The sequence below is a fragment of the Carcharodon carcharias genome, chromosome 28 (genome assembly GCF_017639515.1).
Source record: "Carcharodon carcharias isolate sCarCar2 chromosome 28, sCarCar2.pri, whole genome shotgun sequence".
In the NCBI taxonomy this organism is placed as follows: Eukaryota; Metazoa; Chordata; class Chondrichthyes; order Lamniformes; family Lamnidae; genus Carcharodon; species Carcharodon carcharias.
The window spans coordinates 25,907,587-25,934,050 of NC_054494.1; the positions used below are offsets into that span (position 1 = coordinate 25,907,587).

Genomic DNA, 26,464 nt, shown 5'->3' on the forward strand with positions numbered 1-26,464 from the left:
TTTGTCAGCAGCGGGGTGAGGAGGCACTGGAGCCCTGGTATGTCCCGCTCTGGTTGGGGTGGGCTGTGTGCGAAGAGAGTCCATGTACAATTTGCACTAATCAATGTTCATCTCTCATTTTCAGGAGAAGAATGCGCATAACGCGGCAGAGCGGGTGAGGACTGGTGACGGCCAGGTGCAGATTGCCGTTCTTAGCCGCTTCCAGCAGGAGGCCCTGGATCTGGAGATGCGCCATGCGCCCAGGTCCACAGGTGTTGGTGAGGCTGGGGTGCCACAGCCAGGTATTTATACACAACAGTGAGGTCAGCATTGTTCTCCCAACAGCCATAGCGCTGCTGAATGTTAAATTATTTAATTTTGCAACATGGCTTGACCATTGGTTATAGAAGGATGAGCGCATAATGATCCGGGGGACAGGGATGCACTTTGACATTGTCTCCGCGCTAAGTGGCCCAATGTCCTTATTCTTCCTTTCAGCAGGGCCGGGAGGAGGAGCCTGAGGGGCCTGAAGTCTCACCAGTGTCACATAATTTCTGTGAGGCAGGCACCAGCACAGATACTAGCACCTCGGTGGGAATTAGAACCTCGGCTAGTGTCCTGGGACACAGTGGTGAGGTCACTTCACAGTCATTGGAGGAGCTGGCAGAGACAGAGTGCCCATGGCACCAGCAGTTGAGGGACTGCAGGGGACCAGGCAGATGCTCAGTCGGTGCCTGATGATGTGCCTCTGGAGTTGTCCATGACACAGTAGGGGCAGGAAATGTGGCCGGGTGTGTGGGAGCATCTGGGAGAGATATATGAGGCTATGCTTGGCTTGGTGAAGGAGTCTACACAGATGATCATCGAATTAATGAGCCTCATGCCCGAGCGCTATGTGTCCTCTATGGAGAGACTGGGGACTTTCATGGAGAGGCTCCCCCAGGAGACCCACCAAGGCATCCTGGGGATGCGCTCTGACCAGCAAGCCCTCACATCGGCATTGACCTCAGCTCGGTGCCCATCCATCCACGGTGAGCAGGGAGTCTGAAGCAACCTCACGTCAATGCAGCAGCTGCCTGGCGTCTCTGCGGGCATCTCTCAGGGCGGCAGCTCCTTCCCCCCTCTCCTAGTGATTGTACCATCCGGTGAGGCTGTGATGACTGGGAAGGTGCCAGCTGTGGAACTGGCAGCTCCCTCCCAGGCGAGGTCAGCACAGGCTCCACGGGCCAGAGGTCGACCAAGGTCATCGAGGCCAACAGGACAGCAGAGTCAGCAGCTGGCTCAGATACCACTCCCAGCGATGGGGCAGCACCAAGACGGAGCACCTGGAAACAAAAACATAATGCACCTTAGACACACCATGGGTTTATCACTGGTGCTTTTGTGTTGGCCCGAGATGAGGCCCTTATGATTTTATTTGATTTGTAACACGTCTTTTTTTTGGAATAAGTTGCTTTGCTTGACATATTAAATTCAGATATGTCACCATGGCTGAATGTGCCTCTTTTCTTCTGCATGTGTGTGGTGTCCAAAACTGCAATGAGTGCCTAGTTGGACATTCAGCTTTATTAACAAGGCCCTTAGTTACTGTTGCTTACCTGGAAGATTTGGCACATAGATATCGAGTATGGAGCCTACAGCCCAGGCTTGTCCTGGAGGTCCGTCTGTGGTTGGCTAGCTGAAGGTTCATTAGATTAAAGCCTCCTGGGTGTCCTGCCTCCCTGCAGTATGCCCGGGTCGGCGTCTACCCCCTCAGCATTTCACTGTGCATGCTCATTCTCGGACTCACTGCTGGACTCATCATGTGCAGCCACAGCCACTGTGTCTACATCTTCATCGTCCATTGTGTCCCCCCTTTCCAGCACAAGATTGTGGAGAGTGCTGCACGCAACCATTATCATCGACACATGATCTGGGGGGTACTGGAGTGAGCCCCCTAAACGGTCCAGGCATTGGAAGCACATCTTGAGAAGACCGATAGTTCTCTCCACCACAGCCCTTGTGGAGGCTCCGATTGTACCGCTGCTCAGCTTCTGTTCTTGGATGGTGGAGAGGTGTCATGAGCCACCTTCTGAGGGGATAGCCCTTGTCACCCAGCAGCCATCCATCCAGCCGGGCTGGAGCACTGAAGAGCCCCGGCACCCGGGAGTGTCTGAGGATGTAGGTATCATGGGAGCTGCCTGGGTATCTTGCACAGACTTGTAGAATCTGCATCCTGTGATCACACACTATCTGCACGTTCATGGAGTGGAAGCGCTTCCTGTTGACAAAGGCACCGGGCTCACCTGCTGGCGCCTTGATGGCCACATGTGTACAGTCTATAGCACCCTGGATGCAGGGGAAGCCAGCAATGGCCGCAAAGCCTCTGGCTCGCTGTGTCTGGCTTGCCTGGTCCCAATGGAAGTGGATGAATGTTAATGCACGCCTGAATAGAGCGTCTGTAACCTGCTTGACACAAATGTGGACAGCTGATTGGGAGACACAACAAAGATCATCCACCGATCCCTAGAAGGAGCCAGAGGCATAGAAGTTGAGGGCAGCTGTGACCTTTAGAGCCACCGGCATGGGGTGTCCACCCACACAGTTAGCGGAGATCTCAGGCCCTATCATCTGACAGCTATAGTTGACCGTCTCCCTTGAGAGACAGAGCCACCTTTGGCCCTGCATCTCAGACATATTGAGGTAGCTGCTTTGCCGCCTGTATACCCTGGCAGCAGGATAGTGGTGTCTTCTGCGGCCCTTCCACCTTGAACTTCCTGTTGGCCCTGCACCCCTTGTGCCTGCGCCTGTCCTCCCAAAGGTGGCTCCCCTGGAGGCTGAATGTACATTCCTGGCCTCCTCTCCCTTCTAGCCCTTCCTTCCTCCTCAGAGGAGGTGCCTCCAGTGGACAGTTCAGCTCCCATTTCCAGGCTAAGGGAAGGCTTCTTGAAACCTGCAGGCCCAGAAAGGATTCCTCACTGCAGAGAGCTGACCTGGAGGTTAAGAGTCCAGACAAAGCATCTGGTAAGCATTCTGAAGTATTGCAGATCACACAGGCAAGTTCATAAAACTTTCCAAAATAAATATTTGACTGTGCACATTCACGACCCCAATGAGCCCTCTTATCCCGCCCGTGGATGAGGTTAATACAAATGTGTCCTACCCGCCTGCCCATTGCGCCTGTGTGCCGACCCGAAGATTGTACGGGTGCTGAAAAATCGGCGTTGATTAAGTGGCCCGTTAACTAAGGGCAGGCGAGCGTCAGACATCATTGCGCGCCTGCCCAGTGAAATATTGTGATGGCGCGTGGTGATGTCAGGATGCTCGCTCAACCTTACCGTGTGTCATTTTACACATGGACCTGAGGGGCCCGCCCCCTCGACAACGGGAAAGTTCTACCCATAACCTGAGTGCTGTGCGACTCGCACCAGTACAGTGTTGGCACTACAGTTATCTCCACTCAAACAGGCTGATCACACCTAATAATGCAAAGTCAACATGAAGAACAGACATGCTAGATGTATCCCTCAGCATTCACCAGGAGCACAACTTTTTACTCATTCATCGGATGTTGGCATCATTGGCAAGACCAGCATTTGTTGCCCATCCCTAATTGCCCTTGAGAAGGTGAGCTGTCTTCTTGAACTGTTGCGATCCATGTTGTGTAGGTACACCCACAGTACTGTTAGGGAGGGAGTTCCAGGATTTTGACCCAGTGATGGGAACAGTGCTATATTTCCAAGTAAGGATGGTATGTGACTTGGAATGGAACTTGCAAGCAGTGGTGTTCCCATGCGTCAGCTGCCCTTGCTCTTCTCAGGGTAAAAGTTATGGGTTTGGGAGGTACTGTCATGTCAAAAGAGCCTTGCTGAGCTCCTGCAGTGCATCTAGCAGATGGTACACACTGCTGTCACGGTGCACTGATAGTGGAGGGAGTGAATATTTAAGGTGGCAGATGGGGTGCCAATCAAGTGGACTTTATAATCACTTCATTCAGAAACTGGTATTTTCAGGGACTTTCTATATAAGATTGTGACTCCCCAACAGCCAGTTACACAGCACACAGTAAGTGTGACACATTTGGGATTGACCACAGAAAATGGCAGAAAAGCCTGATCACAACAACTCACTTTCCTTAATTAAATAAAGACAAATAATTATTTCAATGCATCAGTTAAAGACAATGTTACATACAATGAAATTTAATGTCCCCATTTCATTGAAAGTATTTTTAGCTTTCCCAGTGGTTTGTTTTATCATGTAAGCCATCAAATCCAGTAAGCGAGAATTTATATGTTCTTGACAGGTATTCTCAGTGCTGGCATCTTTCCTGGTCCTGTATTCCTCCAAACCAACATTTGCTGCTCCTCTTTTTTTTACCGGACATTGTTGAATCAATTTGATTTTTAAGAGAGATCTTACTTCTGGTAATTAGCTGACAATAAATTAAAACTCAGTATTTAATCTGAAGTGAGAAGCCCCAGCAGCTTCAGAAATGTGGGCAGTAAAACATAGTCTGACCAAATGCTATACAAAATAATCAAAGTTTGGAGTGATCCACAATTCCATTCCCCCACCTCCATTTGCCCATCGTTCAGACACTGTTGCATCTCAATCCTGTGAGTTTGGCCAAAGAGTTGATCATGGTGCACAGTAAGCCTGATGCTGCAATCAAATCATTAACTCTGTTGATTTCTTGACTACTTGAATGCTTCTTGCCAACAGGGATCAGAATTCTCTATTACTTTTAATGGTTTGTGCCTCGTGTTTTGCTTGTTGCCAGGGTTACAGGGCATGTGAGACACAGTATGGTATTTGGATGTAGGCTTTCTCAGGGGCGCATCAGGCCCTGCTCTGAACACACTGCCTTATTATTTTTATGTACCAACAGTGGCCGCAATGAATCATTAACATTTTGTTTCCCAGTGTATGACTTGCACAAGCTAGAAGCTGGAATTTTGTAGAATAGTGGAGCTGTCCTTTTCCAGCCACTTTTGTTCCTCACTATCCTGATCTATCAGTGACCGCTCTGTACCCTGAAGAACGCAGATTGACCTTCTAGTCAATCAGAGTGTCACTGTATAAAACCATTATGCAATTCTTGTTATGGAATAAGGACATAGTGTGCTTAGTGTTCCAAAGGTCATTCTATCGCACAGCCATCCAAAATTTGCTCCTTGAAGTATCTTTCTTAATTTTTTAGCTTAGCAATGACTCCTTTAATTCAGTCAGGGCGCAGCGGGGGTTAAAAACCAATTGCGCTCAAAAATTATGTCCCAGCTTAACTCAACCTGAATGTTAGTCTTATTCTTTGACTGTCCCTGGACAGTTGGTCAGGTTATTTACCTCATTCTTGTTTGCGAAATCTTGCTGTATGTAATTGACCACTACGTTTCCTGAAATTTACAACATGACTTGAGCTCTTCATTGGCTGTACAACTATTAGTCATCTCTCCTAATATCTCCCTTTGTGACTATGAATCAAATTTTGTTTGATAATGCTCCTGTGAAGTGTCTTGTGACCCTTGTCATGAGGCTATGCCCCTTTATTTGTGAAAATATGATTTTCAGACTTTCAACTGACTGAGAATTTTGCCATTTGCAATGAGACAGAACAAACTACTTAAACACTCAAGGCCACCTTCCAAGGTAAAGGTGAGAAACAAACAAGGCACCCTCAGGGGAGTGTGAAGAGAGAGACATTTCCTATAATTCAGAGATCCATCGAAACTCGTCACTATCTAAGGAAGAGACATTAAAATGCAAAGTGCTGGATATTGAAACAATGGCTGTCACAGACAGACATGCCCAAAGCCCCTTGGAAATTCACAATGGGTGAAGTATAACAGGCCAGGCTGCAGCCACTGCAGAGAGATTGCAAGAAGTCTTACAGCAACGGAAACTGGCTGAATGCTGGGCTCTCTCTCTCTGTCTCTCTCTCTCTCTCTCTCTTTCTTTCTCTCTCTATCTCTTTTGGAACAAGTGTATTACCCAGTTTGGAAGCCAACCTTATGAGAAATCTACCAGTGAACCGAGATCTTGTAATAATTGCAACACTTTCTATAGGTGACCACATCCATGAAACCAACTAATTCAAATTGGCCGCAACATGTAAACATTTATGCCTCAAGGGCACTCAAAGGACACTTAACCATATATTCTTTTAACTTTTTTTTATTGGACTCTAATTTCCCTAATCATGGGTACTCCTGTGTGTGTGTGTGTGTGTGTGTGTGTGTGTGTGTGTGTGTGTGTGTGAGTGTATGTGTGTCTGCATGTGTGCGTGCGTGTGTCTGTACATGCATATGTGTCTGTGCGTGCGTGCGAGTGTGTCTGTGTGTGTGTGCATGGGTCCGAATGATTGTATGAGGGCCGAATGCTTGATGTCGCATTTTTATTATTTTTTCGGGTTTAGTTTGTCACAAAATTTGCTCTTTCTTTGACTCAATCAAATCTTTGTTTGATTGGCTACTTATTGCTCACAGCTTAAATAGTTAAATACATTTGGATTTGGAAAAGCCATATCCTTGTGTGAAAAAAGAAACTTAAACCTATGTTGTGACCAACAGAAGAGGCTGAATAAAGGGGAACCAGTTCACTCCTCCTCACCTGGCCATGACATCTTTCCAGTGTTAAAAGTGCTGTATAAATGGATGTTTTTGTTGTTGTAGCGAGCACCTGAGGAACCGAACTCGAACCTGGTTCAAACACAAAGATTTTAAAGTGGGACATACAGCAAAAAAAAATCGAAAGCCCCACTTAAAGGTGGTTTCACCGTATTGGTGATATACTTTTGTGTGGTCTCAGCAGGCTTCCTAAGGAAATAAGGATGAGCCCAACTGGAGTACTGCACTGTCACATTGGTGATACCTTGAAGCAGAAATCACTTCAAATCAATGCAGAAGTGGCAGTACAAGGGACCCATCAGCATCTGGTATTGGACCTGTGGTCTTCATAGCAGAAGAAGCAGACAGTGTTCACAAGGAAGCAGGGGGCATTCAAGTGAGTGGACAGGAAGAGAGCATCAGGAAACCAACTGCTCCCCCTCTGCTGTCCTGAAAACTCGACAGACAGTGCAAAAAATGCCATCATTTGAAATTGTTTCTGGATCAGCTGAGGTTTTTTAATGCTGTTCTATAATGAAGTCTGTTAAAACATGGCATTTATCATGGCATTGGAAATGGCCTGTTAGTGTCTCATAATAGGGTAATAAAATACAAATTATATGCTTAATTATGATGGAACATGTTATTTGTGTTAGAGCACACAATGCTAACATTTCATGCCACTCTTAACTAGAGCGCTTGTGTGGTCTCAGTTCCAAAATAAAGCAGTGTAAACTACCCAGTGCTTCAATGTGCGATATGTTTCATTACTAACGTAGAACAGAAATAGTATACAAGTGAGTAAACAAACTCACAAAATATAGAATCCAGATGACAGTCTCAGAGAAATCTGATGGCCTCTTGCACACTTAGCTCCCCACCCACTCCCTGACTTGGTCCTGGGGTTTAGGGACTCCAGTTTGAAAAGCTACTAGAAAAGATCACAATGATAAATTTAATGCCAACGTTCAAAGGGCCAAGTTTAATTCACGTCTGCTTGCAGCTGTAACTGTCCAGGTGTTTCTGGCTTCCAGTCCATGAATTTCTTGATTTTAATAATCTTGTCTTTGTGTTCAAATCTCTCACTGGTTTGTTTATCTCTGTAGTCTTCTCCAGCCTATGTTTCATCTTTGACGTTCATCCTCCTTGGTAGTCTCCAAGATTTGGAAACATTAGGAACAGGAGTAGGCTATTCAACCCAGCCTTCCTGTTCTACCATTCACAAACCATGCCTAATCTGTATCTCAACTCCATTCTCTTTGCTCCATATCCCTGATGCCCTTAACAAGGTCAAACGTATTAATCTCTGTCTTGAAAGCTCCAGTTGGCTTAACATCCAAAACCAGTGTCTTGTAGCCTATGAGCTATTCCAAATTGCTTAATTTCAGTATGTGTCAAGCCGGGATTTTTGACCCCATTGTGGCAGGATCCACCAAGGGAGGTTGGAGGCCCTACCACAAGTCCATTGACTTTCGGTGGGAATGGACGATTCTGGTGGTGGGCGGGGCTGGAAAATCCCGCCCATTGTGTTTTTCTCCAGATCCATTGGTATTGGTTAAGGGGTTGGACCAATCCAAATCTATGATTGATGTTTAGAAGAATAAGAGGCGACTTAATTGAAACCTTTAAGATCCTGAGGGGTCTTGACGGGGTGGATGTGGAAAGGATGTTTCTTCTTGTGGGAGAACCTAGAACTAGGGGGTCGCTCATTTAAGACAGAGGTAGGAGAATTTTTTTGTCTTGAGGGTTGTGAGTCTTTGGAACTCTCTTCCTCAAAAGGCAGTGGAAGCAGAGTCTTTGAATATTTTTAAGGCAGGGCGAGATAGATTCTTGATTAACAAGTGGATGAAAGGTTATCGGGGATAGGTAGGAATGTGGGGTTGAGGTTACAATCAGATCAGCCATGATCTTATTGGATGGCGGAGCAGGCTCGAGGGGCCGAATGGCCTACTCCTGCTCCCAATTCGTATGTTTGTATGATGTTCCGCCAATAAATAGTCAAAGTTGTGGGCAGTAGCTTTCAAGTGAGGCCTTTTTTTTTGCCCCTTAGTTGAAATAATGAGTACATCTCTGGCAATTATTTAAAAACACGATTCAGGGAGGAATTATATTCTTTAAGTTTCTTTATAACCATACTTTACAAACATTATAATCAAATCAATGTTTGATAAAGGAAATGCTACTGGTATCCCAGTCTTTAAAATGTAGCATCTCTGCAGTAATTTTAAGGATGGGATTGAACTGTACAGGATCTAGTGACCTTTTCAATGCTGTGCAAAGTGTTCTTTTAGTGAGTGTTACTAGGAGCTCTTTAAGTTTACCTGGTCAAAGCATGAGGCAAGAAACTGGGAGCTCATTGTTCTATATTGCAGCATTGATCCTAAAAGGTATGGAGGGATATTTTGCCTTTGAGTGTGAAGTTAAAGGTAAATCATTAGCCCTGTAAGCCTGGGCTTCATCGAGATGTATCAGCACATGAAGAAAACTCTTGCCTGAAGAAATCTTAAACTGTTGGTACAAATGACCAAACAATGCTGCTCCCACCAACAGTAATATTAAGGTAATGATCCTCGGCACTCCATGGGCAGAATCTTCGGCTCAGCGAGTGGGGGCGGGGCCCATTCACCAAGGCGTAAAATGACGCACGGTGATGTTGGGCGTGCGATGTTCTTGGTTCCTCTCTACTTGCCTGGATGAGTGCAAATCCAACTATACTCAAGAAGCTTGACACCATCCAGGACAAAGCAGCTCGCTTGATTGGCAGCTCATCCACTACCTTAACCATGTGCTCCCTCCACCACTGACACACACTGGCAGAAGTGTGCACCATCTACAAGATGCACTGCAGCCACTCCCCATGACTCCTTCAACAGCACTTTCCAAACTTGCATCCTCTACTACCTAGAAGAACAAGGGCAGCAGATGCATGGGAACACCACCACCTGCAAGTTCCTCTCCAAGCCACACATCATCCTGACTTGGAAATATATCACCATTCCTTCAATATCGCTGGGGCAAAATCCAGGAACTCCCTTCTTAACAGCTCTGTGGGTGCAGCTGCACCATATGGACTGCAGCAGTTCAAGAAGGCAGCACACTACCACCTTCTCAACGGCAGTTAGGGAAGGGCAATAAATGCTGGCCTAGCCAGTGATGCCCACATCCTGTGAAAGAATTTTAAAAAACACTTGCATCTGGTAAGTGGGAGACTCTGCCTCCTTTGCTACCTGGCAGCCTCGATCTCTTTTCAAGGGCCCCTTTTAAGCTTTTGGTGTTGCCTTTGATCTGGAGGTAAACATGGTAGAAGGGAAAAGAGGGACAGCAGTGTTGCTACTGGACATTTCCGAATAACTCTCAGCCTTTTTGACTTTTACCATCCAATGGTACACCTGAGATTGAAAAACCTTCACCCCCCAAACCGTGGGAAACTGCAGGCACCTGAGACATATTCCAGTGATGTGGGCATCACAGGCAAGGTGAGCACTTACTGCCAAATTGCTGGAGAAGGTGGTGGTGATTCCTTCTGAACTGCTGCAGTCTGTGTGGTGAAGATACAGCCACAAGAACTCTTGGGTGGGGCGTTCTCGGATCATGACCCAGCGATGACTGAGGAATAGCTACATATGTCCAAGCGGGCATGGGATGTGACTTGGAGACAAACCTGGAGGCGATGGGGTTCCTGTGCGCCTGTTTCACTTGTCGTTTCAGGTTGCAAAGGTTAGGGTAGGTGTTAGCAAGGAAACCTTGAGCGTTTTGCTGCGGTGCATCTTGTAGGTAGTACAGGCCACAGCCATGGTTGCTGGTGCTGGAGGAAGTTGATGTTTAAGCTGGTGAAAGGACTGCTGATCAAGTGGATTGCTTTGTCCTGGATGTTTTCCAGGTCTTGCTGCATGCAGCATCCACAACTTGAATGTACCACAGAATACATTCATTTTAATTTAGTTTGACCTCATCGAGAGGCGTATAGGCCTTGTTATTCTATCTATTCAGCTCAGCATTACTGAGAAGAGGAAGTTGCCGTTTGTGAGTTAAAGAAGCAAACAGGAATGTCTGAAGAATGCATTAAGCACAGATAATAATATCAAACGGCCATTTCTGTGGTACTGTTTTTAAATTTAGCATCAAATTAGAACAAATCAATTCTATTTTTACATGAAACATAATTCTGTTCATTGGATCAAAGAGAATTTGCAAGCCAGAGGATTTTTTTTCGCTTTTCAGAGGTTCACCTGCAACCATTGTAGCAGCACCACTGAGAAAGGGGTATCATTTTGTACCTAGCAGCAGGAGTTTGAAGATGCTGTTTGAGAACCAAAAGAGACTCTTTCTGCCCTAGCAAGCTAACAATTTGGTATACCCCAGATTACCGAGAGGATTGGAAAAAGGAAAAGCAACCCCTTCAAGGCAGTTATTCCATAAGCTGCTGGGGGATATTGTTCCTGTAGCCTGATGCCTCATTCATGTACAAATATTGCTGCAAAATTATCCTGTCCAGCCCTGGACTTGTAATTGGTATCTTTATTAGTCACAGAAATTGGAGATAGTTCCACATTACGTTGAGCACATAAGAGGGTGTGGGGGTGAGAGGGAGGGTGGATCGGCATTGGGATAAAGTCTGCTCACGAGAGTAGTCTGTCTCTGTTGGGGAGAGAATGGTATCTGAAAGGCCCGAACTGTAACAGTCTTCCTGAAAGTATCTGAGTGTCCTCCCCGCTGCCCTGGTGGTTTGATGTTGCTGCTTGAATCTCCTTGACTGTATTGGGGATGAATTGACTGTAATAAAAACATAAAGCACTGGAAAAACTCAGCAGGGTCTTGCAGCATCTGTGGAGAGAAAACAGAGTTAACTTTTCAAGGGCGGGGATAAATTCAAAATAGAGGACGGAGTTCCTGGTTGGAAGTTGTTGAACTCAATGTTGAGTCCAAAAGGCTGTAAAGTGGCTAAATGGCAGATGAGCTGCTGTTCCTCCAGCTTGCGTTGGGCGTCACTGGAACATTACAGCAGGCCGAGGACACAAATGTGAGCATGAGAGCAAGATGGTGGATTGAAATGATAAGCGACCAGAAGGCTGGGGTCAAACTTGCTGACTGAGTGGAGATGTTCTCCAAAACAGTCACTACAGTCTGCATTTGGCCTTCCCAGTGTAGAGCAGATTGCATTGTGAGCAGTGAATGCAGTAAGCTAAATTAGAAGTAGAAGTAAATCGCTGCTTCACCTTGTACTGCTTTCAATTTAGCCTATTGTATTTGCTGCTCACAATGTTTTGTTTCTTTACAGCTACCATTACCTCCCCCTTTGCCTTTTGTCCCATGACATCTTTGTCATTTAATCTCCTCCACCCTCTAACCTTTCTTTGACCTTCCCTTTTGTTCCACATGAACCCCACCCCCCACCCCCCGCCTCTTTTGCAACAGCACAATACTCATCACATTTCCACCTCCCTTCAGTTCTGATGAAGAGTCCTTTTGGATTGAAACGTTAACTCTGTTTCCCTCTCCACAGATGCTGCCAGACCTGCTGAATATTTTGAGCACTTTCTGTTTTTATCCCAGGCCTCCAGTCTTTGCAGTATTTGGATTTTATTTTAATAAATTGACCGTGTTGCCTTCTGGGAAAGTTCGGGGCAGTGGGAATTGTATAACGGCTGGTCTCAACGCCCTGAGTTTGGGAGACGGGCTGAGTCAGGGAACCTGCCCCATGATCGAGCTGAAAGAATTTTTCACAGGATATGACACCAGGGGGCAGGATTTTACCTTCGTCAGGCGGGCGGGCGCCAGACCTGATCGGGCTTAAAATCACGCGCGGTGTTGTTGGGTGAGCGTCCCGATGTCATCGCGCTATCTTGCGACCTTTCAGTCGGCAGGCAAGCGCGAGAGTCAGCAGCGTGCCCACTGACAATTCAGAGGCCTATTAGGTCCCTTAAACAATTAATTAATTTGGTTTGGTTGGCGGGCGGGTGAATAATCCAGGTGGCCTTTGCGGTTTTAACAAAACCTCATCCGCAAGCGGGATGAGGTTTCCAATGGTAAATAAAAACCCATTAAATATTTTTCACCATTTGAAACATGTCCCTTTTCATGTGACTGAGTCACAAGAGGGGTCATGTCTATATCATCTTTAAAGTCTTAATTTTCACTTCTCCACTTCCTCAGCTCCCTTGTGTCCTCGGTTTTCAGTGTGTGTCCCCCACCCCGTGCGTGCACAGACTTTTGCGCTTGCCCTCCTCCCAGCCCCACCCCGGCAGCACTGAGCGTTTCACTGCGCCTTTCACGCTGGCTGGTCGTTACTTGGCCAGTCAGCATGAATCCGTGGTCGGGGGCTGATTCCGGGCGGTGGAGCTTCCCCTGGCTGCTTCGGGGCCTGCTTGCCCGACAAATGGAAAATCCTGCCCCAGCAGTAGTGGTCGGAGTGGGTTTGGAAGGATCCGGAGAGGTGAGGCGGTAGGTGCATTACCTCCTACCTAACTCTCCAGCAGCCTCCAGCCAGACCTGAAGAAAGAATATTGAAGATTAAGGAAGCAGCACTCTACAATAACAAGGCCCAGACAGAAGTCCACGAGATAGAAAAGGAGGGACAGGGGAATTTGGTGCATCCTATACTGGTTGGGCCAAACGGTCTCTTTCAGTGCTAGATATCCGACATATGTAATCCTAACTCTCTGGACAGGAGACCCATGAGCTCAGGTGGATTGCTTGTTCTTATACCCCATCCAATATCCCAGTGAATTTGGCGGAGATTAAATTTGGACAGGGTGTTGCAAATTGTCCCTAATGTCCCCAGGAGAGGAGGGGAGGAGACTGTGGAAAAGCAAGCAGGAAGGTAGCAGAATCATAAATAATGAACTGCATGTCAGGATACTGGAGTGAGACACAACTGTACTTGAAAACAGCCTTTGACAAGATGGGAGAGGCTTATTAGATGTTGGCAGGATGACTAGAACCTTCTGGAAGCCAAGAGGAAAGGCCTCAGGTATTCCTACCCAAATTATCCCACTGTCGGCCTTCTTTCTGTTGATTAATGGCGGGACAATTTTAGTGAAGCGAGTACAGCTGGGGGGTTTCAAACTTCTGTTTGGGGTTCCCCTAAAAATATCCACTCAGTCCAGTGGGCTCCCTGTCCTAATTTCCAAATTATCCAGTTACCCAAAGGATCACGTTGCTTTCGTTGTGCAAAGAGTTTTCTTCTTAATATGTAGTAACAGCAATAAAGGGGCCACTGGTCAAACACATACAGAGAATTAAAGAGAGATCGCATAATCTCAGATCATCTGGGCATCCTTCAGGATCAGTGAAAATTTATGCTGTCATTGCAAATGCTAAATACTGCAGATGCTGGAATCTGAATTGAAGATGGAGGATGCTGGAAATACTCAGCAGGCCAGGCAGCATCAGGGGAGAGAGTAACAGAGTCAACATTTCAGTTCAATGACCTTTCGTCAGAACCAGCAACCTTACCTCTGTGAGGCCGGCCCACTGCCCTTTCTCAAATGATAAGAGATGAAGACCTGGAAGTGAGCAGCTCCTGAGTGGGGTATGTGAGACTGTTAGGAATTAGCATGTGTTTGGAGATTAATTAGTGGTATTTTTTGATTTATTAACAGTTGAAAACAGCTTCTACACATTGGAGTTCTGCTTGTCCTGACGCATATTGTATAGGTTGCATTTTTGTAAGCTTTTTAATTAAGTAGTGTGTCATAAAAGCAACCTCTTGTGACCTTCACAGCACTCCTCACAACAAAACAAAACCTCAGGATTGTTGGCATCTTTCCTAGAATGGAATCTGTAGAAATATGAGTGCTGACTCCAAACTGTGTGGTCTTGATACTTGAAGCAAAAGCTGCACATCACATTTAACAGGAGACACATTGTGGGTAGTAATACTATTGAATGAGATTTGTTAACAGAAATGAGAATAGTTTTAAGATTAATGCCTATGCTAAAATAGCAGAGAGCACATTAAACCCTCGATCAGTATCATTGGGCAGCAATTTCTACTTGAGAAGAAGGTGAATTTTTGTAGGTTTGAAACACAGCAATGGCACTGGTTTGTGCCCAGCGTCTGTATCAAGCACTCAAAGGTCACATACAGGGCAGGTGCAATGAATCATAAGTTTCTTTCCATACATATTATCCCAATGTGTCTTAACCCAGGTCTCAATAGGCCATCCCCTACAGCATCAACCTGACATTTCTTGTTTCCTTCCCATCCATACATACGGCCCCACTCAGTGAGACTGTCCAATTAGTGCTAATTAGAACCTGATTAGGGGCAGTTTTGTGCTGCTGGGCTTGACTGTATTTGTACATTTTCTTTCAAAGCCTGGGCAGCAATTGGAGAAGAGATTCCCTTCCCACTGGGTTACATTGGAAGTCTCTCTGCTGTAAAAGGCTAGTTTTCAAAGTTACTGTGTCACATAAACTCCCAATGCCTACATACTTTGAATTATTTTATTATTTTATTGATTTTTTTCTAATTCTCTTGGGATTGACAATTCCTGGGGTAAAGTGACAAGTTTGCTCTTCAGTATCTTTCTTGTGGTCATTCTTCATTCTACATGTGAGTGTAGACAGCAGTGTTGACTGTTCAGTTAGGGCATTGGAGCTAGACCTGTTCCTTTCACCTCGTGTCCCCCATAGAAGCATTTCAATGGAAATTAATCTTGGGAATAAGGTAAAACCATGGCTGATTTACTATCATCCACGTTACGCTATCACACAAAGTAAAGATTCACTCCAATGGCTGAGGATCGAGTGAAAAAATATTAGTATTTAAATTCAACCTTGAGCATATATTATTTTAACTACACTTCAAAAACAGACCTATTATCAGAGGCTGTTGCCTTCCCCAGTGACTTCACAGGCGAATGGGAGCTGAATCAATTTGTTGGCCTGGGAATTTGAACATTTCAAATACTCTAACCGTGACAGCCAAGAAATAAATGTAGCTGTTTCTGCTGACAAGTGTTTATTGAGTACAATAATCTAACACACGTGCTGCTGCAGCACGTATTGTCAAAATTGTGCAGTCTCATTCCATGAAGCATGCTGGAAATGTTCAACAGGTCCATTAGCATCTGTGCAGAGAAGTGACAAGTTAATGTTTCAGGGATAATTCCTCACCAGAACGCGTTGAGTATCACTGAGTGATGGTGTGTGAACCCAAAAGGAAAAATGAAATTTGAGTGAGTTTCTGTGTGGATTGGCTTGGAGAGGGAGGCAGCTGCTGAGGCTGTAAAATAACTAAGTGTGAGAGAAAAAAAAACAAGAAAGGATTGGGTTAGCTATGAAGGTGAGATTAACAGAGGCAAAAGAAAATCACGTTGAAGAAGAACAGAGTTTCTTCAAAACTGGCAGTGAATCGAACATTATCAATAAGCAGCAAAAGATTGAGGGAGGTGGAAATTTGATTCAAAATCAGAACTTGCTGTGAACACTCAGCAAATCAGTCAACATCTGTGGAAGGAACCAAGGGCAACTTTTCAGTTTTAAACTTCAGAAGAACACTTGGAGGCATTCCTAGGTGCTTGGACTTCCTGAACAACTACAGCAGGGTGATTACAGGTCAATGCACTCCCTGAAACTGTACAGACTTGTCTCTTCTGAAGGGAAAATTGGATGAGCTCTGTTATGGCCATACAATTTACTCATCCTGATTTCCTCTGCTTGTTCCACTTTGGCAGCTATTTATGCCCAAGTGTGAAAGAGAGGAACCTTTCCCCTGAAGACTGGCAGCACAGAGATGGTTATGATTTTTTTTTGGGTTAACTGCCTTTGAAGTAATTATCACATGCCTTTGGGATGCATTGCAGTATAGGATAGAAAGGAAGGTTACTGCACAGAAAGAGATCACTTGGCCCATTGTGTCTGCGCCAGCTGAAAATTGAACCACCCAGTCTAATCCCACTTTCCAGCATTTGGTCCATATCCCTGCAGGTTCCGGAACTTCAGGTGCATATCCAGACATCTTTTAAATGAGTTGAGGGTTTCTGCCTCTACGACCCTTTCAGGCAGTGAGCTCCAGACCCCTACCAACCTCTGAGTGAAAAATATTTCCTCATCTCCCCTCTAATCTTTCTACCAATCATTTTAAATCTATGTCCCCTAGTCACTGACCTGTCAGTTAAAGTAAATAGGCCCTTCTCATCCGCTCTACCCAGGATCCTCACAATTTTGTACATCTCAATCAAACCTCTCCTCAGCCCCCTCTGTTCCAAGGAGAACAACCCCAGTCTATCCAATCTCTCCTCATTGCTGCAATTTTCCAGTCCTGGCAACATCCTCTGTAAATCTCCTCTGTACCGTCTCTAGAGAAATTACATCCTTTCTGTAATGAAGTGACCAGAACTGCACACAGTATGTGATTAGCCGCTGTGTTGTACCCAGATGCTTCCAGTAAACAAACAATAAACAGTAATCATCTCAAAACTCTTTCCTCACCTTTGCTAATGGATGTTTTGCCATTGTTGAAACCTGATTGAAGTTAATGGAAAAGGAAGTCTGGAGAGGTGGTTGATTCATTATTTGTTTTTCACCACTGATAAGAGTTCAAAGTTTCCCCCAGTATTGTGTGCATCTCCTGATGTCTATTTGTGCATTATCGTGCCTTCATCTATTTCCAAGTTTCAAAAGGAAACTACTAATCCTTAACCCAGCTATTTATAATTGGCCAAAATTTCTTCCAAATGTGACTTATCAGGGCCACATAGAACTTGGCATCATCAGAAGATATTACAGAATTGCAGTTTGCATTCTCCTCCATGTTGTTTGTGAATATTCTGAACAACTGGGTGTCCAGAGCAGACCAGATACAGGGCACTCTGTTGCAACTTATTGTTCACGACTCTGTGGCTGGTACTTCCACATTTGCTAGCGAGTTCTTAGGTTTTTTTTTATTCCTTTACAGGATGTGGGCATCACTGGCTAGGCCCAGCATTTATTGCCCATCCCTAATTGCCCTTGAGAAGGTGGTGGTGGTGGTGAGCTGCCTTCTTGAACCGCTGCAATCCATGTGGTGTAAGTGTTAGCAAATGTGTTGCAACCTCACAAGACAGCGTGAGCAGACCCTTCCTTTGTGTTCTGATCTCCTCAGATGATTCCAACCTTCCCTAAAACAGCTGAACCGGTGAAAAATGAGAAAAAGAATGACCTGTAGCTTGTTAAGGTCACAAGATCTCAAGCCAAGAAGGGATAAAGAAGGCCATTTGAATCATATCTTAGCTCATCATCTGGGAAAAAAAAATCTCCCCTTCATTGCCTCCAGCTGTTTTCAAAGTGACTCCCAAAGTTTTGCTTCCATTACCCCAGCTGGACATCTTCAAAATTCCAAGTGTTGATCACATCTTTTGCGTGTTTGATATGGTTGCGCTATGGGCCCTATTACAACCGATACACTGTGGTAGTCCATCATCCTGGTTTCCCTATGAGTCTCAAAATTGTCATTGAACAAAATGCACCATGAGCCTATAGGGTACGCATTATGAATGATGTTATATTAAGCACAGTCACATCCTGAATAATGAGGAAATGATTATGTAAGAGGGGTTGATTGATGCAGTCTCTCTGGGAATTGTCTTTTCTTGATGAAGCTGCACTCCACTGAATAGTAAAATTGGGAATCCCCTAACTTTCCTAATAATACAACCTGCTGGCTGCATTGACAATTGATTTTCCTTTTGATGCAATTCCTTCCAACACATTCTGCATATCAATTATAGCAAAACTATCAAGTGAAAATTTCTGCTGCTGAAAAAGACAAAAGATACACACGTTGTGTAATGATACAGCAATCGGTGTATGAGGAATTATGGCTGCTCTTTTATGGGGAAAGGTAAACTATGTGGCACGGTGCAAACTCTATCATAAAGTGGATTATGAATTCACCTGGACAAAACTTTAAAGATCTGGGTGCACTTAATGGTAAATCAGGGTTTTCTTAATCGTTACTGAGCCAGTAAAAAATGTGATAAAAAAAATTGTGCCTTCCACAATTGGATCAAATAATTTTCCAGTATTTGAACTGATTGCTCAAAAAGTGAAGAATCATAATCCACATGGCTCAAAACTGGACAATTAGCATAAGTTGATGAACAGCTTTTTAAAAAAAAACTGACACAGCCCTCAAGGAAACCACACGAGGGGCAGAATTTTACATTCAGGGTGCGGACACACACCCGACACTCCCAAGCGTAATATGACGCGGGATAACGTTGGGCGTGTGTCCTGATGTTATTGTGCACTCGCACGATATTTCATTCAGCAGGCTGCGCCAGAGTCGACTGCGCGCCCGCCGATATTGAAAGGCCTATTAGGGCCATTAACAAGCTAATTAAAATCAAATTAACGCTGCCCATCCAACCTTACAGTTGGCGGTCAGGCAAAAAGGCCAGGCGGCCTTCACATTTTTTTAGGAAACCTCATCCACGAGCGGGATAAGGTTTCCTAAAGCAAATAAAATATTAACTAAAAACTTTATTTTTGAATTAAGAGCATGTCCCAGCTCATGTGACAGAGTTTTAAAATTTTTACTGTCTTTATTAATTTAAAAAAAAAGTGCTTCAATCTCCCCGAGGCAGCTCCGTGCCAGGCCTGGCTTTCCCTTCTCCCCCCTGCCCGCACAGGTAGCGCTCAGCGCCGCCGCTCGCGATCCACGCAGGCCGGGCCTACTTCTGCTCCTATTTCGTCTGTTGGGTGCTGTAGGTGACCACTGGACACCTCACCAAGCACCAATGACAAAGGAGTATCAGGACACCAGGGCAAAGTTCTTCACTCCTCCACACCCCTTGTCGCAGAGGGGAGACGATCACAGGCGGCATTCGGCTTCCCGATCACCCCCACCGAGAGAAAAATCCTGGCCCAGGAAATGCTTTGTCTCAGAATAGAAACTCTCTAACTGAAACCAAAGCAGCACAGGGGGATCGCGTTGCCCTGTCTCGCTGTTGATTTGCTGACCTGCTAAATTCTGTGATTGGGTAGAACTCCACGCAGTCAGGCACACTTGCCAGCAAAAACAGCTACATTTATCAGACTGACCCTGGAGTTGAAATAATGCAGAAACCTGGGTGAAACATCAAAACTGTTAACACACCGGCTTCTCCAGCGGATTGACAATAACTGTCCATTGGATATTCTGATTTTGATGAGGGAACCATCCTTCATGTTGCCTGTCTGGCCTGAGATCCCACTAAAAGTTTTAAAGAAAGGTTAAATAGAGGAAACGGGAGGGATTATCACACATTACGACTAACCCCTTGGCAAGGTGTATGGAGGGGTGAAGAACTTTGCCCTGGTGTCCTGATACTCCTTTGTCACTGGTGCTTGGTGGGGTGTCCGGTGGTCACCTACAGCACACAACAGACGAAATAGAAGCAGAAGTAGGCCATTCAGCCCCTTGAACCTGCTCCACCATTCAATAAGATCATGGCTAATTTGCTCATGTTTCAAATTCAATGTTCCCGTCTACCCCCCAATAACCTTAGATCCTTATTAGGGAATCTATCTGCCTCTGCTTTAAAACTATTCAATGACCCTGCCTCCACTGCGTTCTGAGGCAGGGAATTCCACAGTTGCACAACCCTCTGGCAGAAAGATTTCTCCTCATCTCTGCCCTAAAAGGTCGACCCCTAATTTTAAAAGTGCTCCCGAGTTCTGGGATCACCCACAAGAGGAAACATCCTTTCCACATCCACCTTGTCAACATCCTGCAACTCCCCATTGTAGGTTTTAAAAAAAGGGCTGTTTTTTGAGCAATATAGTCTTGATTTAATTTAGTTGCTTGCAACCTAATTACTGGATCCCAAATTAACCCTTTAAACTAGTTTAGTTAATCAGAGATATAACCATCAGGCAAAGACTCAGACACTGAATTAGCCAATAATACCAAAGTTTATTGAACATAAGCAAATTAAAACCATACACTTATCAAAAGGAAACAAAAGCACACTTATCAATTAGACACTACATCGATCCCCATGATGACAGGAAAATCCCTTTGTTCCCGATGATGGCTAGTGTAGAAGAAATGGAAAACAACCTCGACTCTTCTCGCCATCAGGTGTTCGACTCTGCCTCCGAAGGAAACTGCACCATCCGGGGACCACGCTGACAGGAATTTTGCTCTGTCCCTGGGCCCATTGTTTCACTATCAATCCCTGGGCTGGCAGGAAACTCTCTCAGTCCCCGAGGATCTGTCTACACAGCCAGTTTCCCTTCATCTGGTGTACACAAACAAAATGGTTCCCGAAACCCTTTTATTATACCTAATTCTGGCATCACCTTGTCTTGGCCCATAGATGTTCCTAATGGTTAATTGGTCAATAATATTGTAAGGATTAATTTCATTTGTTCTAACTATTTGCACACATTGCCTTAATCATAAGACAATGGATTATTTCAAGATATATTCCTTATCTTAATACTTCACAGGTGTCCCATTCAGTAGACCAGCACTGTTCCAGTCAAGGTCAGTGTGTTCTGATAGGAGCCAATAATGGGTAGCTCAGATTCCTTTCTCACAGCTTCTGCTTCTGTGCTTTTAAGCTTCAACCTCAAATCCTAGCATAGAATATTAGTAGGAAATACAGAAGTAAATATAATCCCACTCTTATTAACTATTTGAATATTAATTATTTATCCTTCAACTGCAGGGTAATTGAGGTACTTTATAATATCTGTTATCTGTTGCTAATTGGTGACTACTTCACAGTTGTCAGGAAAATATTATAATTTTCATAATGTTGTTGGGTAGAGTAATAGTGGGGTCTGTGGGCAGAATTTTCTGCCTGTTGGGCGGGCCGGTCAGGAGTGAGCTCAGAGCCGATCGCGGCGCATGCGCACAAAAGAGCGCAGAAATCTCCCTGAGGCACGGAGCTGCCTCAGGGAGATTAAGAACACATTGAGATATTTTAGTAAAGAAACGTTAAAATTATTTCACATGTCCCCTCATGTGACAGTGTCACATGAGCTGTGGCATGTTTATAAATTGCACAAAATGTATTTATTGATTTAATAAAATCTTCAGGAAACCTCATCCCGCCCCGTGGATGGGGTTTCCTGAAAAATGCGAAGGCCGCTTGGGCTCTTCGCCTGCCCGACAATCTTAAGGTTGATAAGTGCTTAAATTGGTTTTTTTAATGGCCTTAACAGGCCTTTGACAGTTCGGTAGGCACACAGCCTCCTCCAGTGTGCTCCAGCCGAACGAAAGATCTAAATTACGCACGGTGACATCAGGATGCACGCCCGACATCATCTCGCATCATTTTACATGTCAGTGCGTCAGGCCTGCACGTGGGTCTGTGTGTGTGTGTGCGTGTGTGTGTGTGTGTGAGTCTTAATTGAATTAGAGACAGCTGGGCTGAAGACTTTGACGTGAAAGAAAGAAGCTAGGTTTGAAATGCTAAATAGGTAAACATGGGGAAAGATTTAGAATGTGAGGTGTAAAGGGAACATTTACGTTTTTAAATAAACCAGAGTGGCTTGAATTCAAAAGAGGGGTTGAAACATTTCACCTAGCCAGGAGAAGTTAAGAAGCAGTGGGCAGAACATTCGAGTCGGTGAGCGGGGGCATTCCAACCTTACTGCGCTTCATGCAGATATTCAGTTGGCCTGCCCACGTAAATTGGCAGCGTGCAGCCATTGCGGGCGGCGATCGGTGGCACGCCCACCCATGCCCGCTCCCACCCAACCCTCCTGATGGGGAGAAAATTCTCCACTGTGTGTTTATTTTTCCCAAATATTACTGGTAAAATTGTTACTATGATAGATTTTTATTGTTAGAGAGGTAAAGTCCAAAGACAAAGTGAAACAATGGGAATTTGCATTCAAAGGAGAAAATATGTATAAAGGAGAGAAGGCTGTGTGTAAGGGCAGGAAGTCAAAGATCTAACAAGCGTGAAAAGCCTCCAGCCTCTAAGCCTCAAACGGCTGGCTGCAAGAACTGAAGTTAAGAAAACTCGCTTTGAATTCGACTGTTCAGGCTATCATGTTACTTTACGTGGGCCTTGATATATTTTACTGTTATCTTAACGGAGGTGGAACTGGGAGTTAGATTAACTAGGGGAGCTAGGAGTTATCATTGAAGTAATTTGTAAATCTATGGATGTGCTTAAAATCATATTTTTATTAATAAATGTTTAATTTAGTTTTGTAAAAAAACCTCTAAGCCTCAGTGGATTCAAAGCCTGAATCTCGAAATAAATACAAATTGCAAATAGTTATGGCAGCTGCTTCAAGTTTCCCTCTGGGATTTGGGCAGTTTGGCATTTACCGTCCACCTGCCATAACACAGTACAATATTAAGTTAAGTTGTAAAAGGTTAGTGGCATCGACCTGGCTTCTTTTCTGATACTTTATTAGTACAAAATGGTGACTTGAGCTCGCTGGTTTGTTGCAGAATGCATGATTCTAAAAAGCCTTTAAAATAAAATGGTCAAGTTAAGTATGCACACTAAATCCTATTAAACTAAAATCTAAGCCAGTTTACACCATGAACAGTGCTCCAGGGAGGCACATTCTGTTTGGAGAGATTTACCCTAATTTAACAAGAGATTATTCATAATTCACTTGGATTTCTTGTTTAAATGATTTGCAACGTAGTGGACTATAGTTCCTTTCCCCTCATTAATGTCCTAATGCTCACTAATGTGCTTTAGCGAAGGGGATCTGCCATCCTTACCTCATCTGGCCTACATGTAACTTGATTTCCACTGCAATGTTGTTGACTTTTAAAACTGCCCTCTGAAAAATGGCCAAGCAAACCACCCTGTTCAAGGGTGATTAGCCACGGGCAACAAACACTGGTTCTGCCAGTCACACCCACATCCCATCAAAGAATAAAATTAAATTCAGAAAGCTTTTACACTGTGTGGAAGTTTGAGGAGCCATAGATGTAAAATAGTCACCAATAAATCCAACAAGGAATTTAGGAAAAATGTGTTTACTGAAAGAAATGTGAATGTGGAATTTGCTATTACTGAGTACTTGAGGTGAATAGCATTGCTGCATTTAAGGGAAGCTGGATATATTGATAGGGTGAGATGAAGTAAGGAGGGAGGATGCTCATTTGGAAAATAAACACTAATATAGCCCAGTTGCTACTAATTGTCTCTTTCTGTACAATTCTGTTGCTCTGTAATTTCAGCAATTCTTGACCCAAATGATGCCCCCACAGCTCTATGTCCAATATGAGGACCGATCGTGTAAACTGTGCTATAAATTCTGTGTATTCGAAAGGAACTATATGGACAGGGAAAAGAGCAAGATAATGGTGTGCTTCAGAGTAAAGCAATAAAGCAACAAAATATAGAGTTAAAAATCTTGGGAAACCGAGTAAAGGGAACTGGCTTTGGATTTACTGGCTAAAAAACATACATAATTCTGGCCTTCAATCCCCTGATTTCTCTGCACAGTGTAATCCATGCATACTGTCTGGTAAAATGCAAGTCTCATATATATATATATATGTTTTATATATATGAGTACTCTGAAGCTGGAGATGCTTCATTATAGCGCATCTCCCAACCAGAAACAGCTCTGAATCCCTACGGTCCGACTTTGGTCAAGTTTGGAAAAGCAAGACAAGGAAAAGTCTTGTGCCGCTTAAACTGTGCCTCCTGAAGGCTAATCCAAAAGTGCATTGCTCGTCAGTTTTGCGAAAGAGACGCCGGCCAACCTTAACCTTGGGAAGTTGTGTGAGACAGCGGAAAAGTGGTGATGAACAAAAATTAGGAAATAATTCTTCAGAAGAAAACCAACTTGACTGATCACTACTGTAGTATTTTGCTTCTTCTGATTCAGTCACCTTCTCATGCACTGGGAAACTTCTTGTGTAATAGTAAAAAAAAATAATGTGGAGCCAAACAATTGCTATTACACTGCCCTTGTTTTATTTATAACTTCTGTAATAGATTCATGACTCCATCTACATTCAGCACTTTGCATCAAAGCTGCTATCCCTTTTAATATCCGAGGATTTATACAGTAAGTATAGCAAGAATATCCACAGCATTTGTTATGTGGTACCAGATAAGATTTTGCTTCAGCAATGAAGCATTTCTTTAAGAAATACCAGTGGTTTTGAATTACCTTGTGTCAGCGTTCCTTCACACTGAGATTGTTGACCAGCATTGTCTCGCTGTGAAGTGTACCTGTTGAAAATTGTCATTGAAATGTACTTGTCAGAAAAATCCAGCGGATTACCATTCAAGTGCTTGCATCTGATTTATGTGCAGGCCAATGTCTAGTGGATCCATGTTAGAAATCCTGAAGCTACGATATCCAGATTAAGATGATCCTGACAGAACAGAGTCTGAAGTCTTTTCATTTCCTGAGGGATTCGGAGCTTTCCAGCTGATTTTGAAGACTCTGCCTTGTATTGTATACAGCAGGGCAGCTGTCTTCTCTACCAGGTCTGTTCTCAGATTAAGTACTTCGGCATTGCATAGTTACCAAGGTCAAACTATTGCCTAGAAATTTTTGAAGTCAGACACTGGAATAGATTGCAAACAAATGGAGCTGAGTTTGGGCAAGGATGAGCAATAGAGGAGTGGAATGTCCCTGTCTCCGCAATTTCACCTCCTCCCTCAAAACAAATGATCCTTGCCTGGTAATGCCAAGGGGGTTGCTCGCTCTCACTATCTTATCCAGGGTGAACCTTGACAGGGTTACCTGACCACAGAAGCATTGCCACTGAATCTGATTCAGTTTGGGTATTGTGTGTAAAAGGTGGAATCCTGGCCAACGTTTTCTTCCTTCGTAAACCAGTGACATTGAGGAGATTCATAAGAATGATGCAGCACAGGATTGGGGCCTAGTCTCAGGCTATGGAGCATGGACTAAGTATTACACTCATACCATTCAGGAATGGAATTAGAAAACACTTCTTCATGTGAAAGGATGGTAGAAGTTTGGAAACCATTCCGCAAATGGCAATTGATGCTAGATCAACTATTATTTTAAAATCTGAGATTGATAGATTTTTGTTAGCCAAAGGTATTAACGGATATGGGGCAAAGACTGATGTGTGGAATTAGGTTACAGATCACCCATGTTCTCACTGGTGGTGGAATAGGCTTGAAGAGTTCTATTCCTGTTCCTACATTTATATGTTCACAGAAGGAGACCATTCGGTCCATCTTGCCCTGTGTTAGCATTTTTGTAAAAAGCTATTCAGTTAGTCCAATTCCCCAGCTCTTCCCCTGTAGCCCTGAAATGTTTCCTTTTAAGTATTTATCCAGTTCCCTTTTGAAAATGATTACTGAATCTGCTTCAGCAGCTTTCAGGTAGTGCAGGCCAGGTCACAAATGTTTTACCATTTGTTTCCTCCAGCCCTTTTGCTCATTATCTTGAATTTGTGTCCTTTGATTAATGATTCTTATATCACTGGGAACAGTGTCTCCTTTGCTCGAGATTGTAATAGCCTCTCCAGCCACACCTACTGTTTTCAGCTAACTCAACACAAATTGAGAATCAAACATTTTACCTGTGTGAAACTCACTAGATAAACATAATCAGCCACCAGGACAGATTCAAAGAAACATCTAAAATTAGAATCGGGGAGTCTCATTAAAAATATGAGACCACATGTCTGAGACAGAACAGGAACTTTATGTAAACCAGTTGAATGCAACTTTCTCTAATTTTGCCTACAGATTGTACAATTGATAAAGCTGGCTCTTGTGAATGAAAGCTACTGCCTGAGCTATCTAAAAGTCATGGTTGTCAATTAATAACCTGCTGTAAGGGAAAGGGACACATGACATGTTCACTGGGAATTTGCAGGTTCTTCTGATCAACTACTGTAATGTCAATGACAACTTATATTTATATAGCACCTTTAACATAATGAAACATCCCAAGGTGCTTGATAGGAGCATTATCGAAATCACATAAGGAGATATTAGATCAAG

The 26,464-nt window shown here is 44.1% G+C and overlaps 1 protein-coding gene across 6 annotated transcripts in view; it reads left to right on the plus strand.

The window, feature by feature from the left end:
- rps24 (ribosomal protein S24) overlaps positions 1 to 7,191 on the plus strand; it is a 79,455-nt gene extending 72,264 nt beyond the window's left edge. For 5 of the 6 annotated variants that reach the window (XR_005941618.1, XR_005941616.1, XR_005941620.1 and 2 more), the window contains one exon: positions 6,630 to 7,191. The gene's annotated coding sequence lies outside the window, so the exon portion shown is untranslated. The remainder of the gene's footprint in view (positions 1 to 6,629) is intronic. The other variant, XR_005941617.1, reaches the window with a different exon arrangement.
- The last annotated feature ends 19,273 nt before the right edge of the window (positions 7,192 to 26,464 follow it).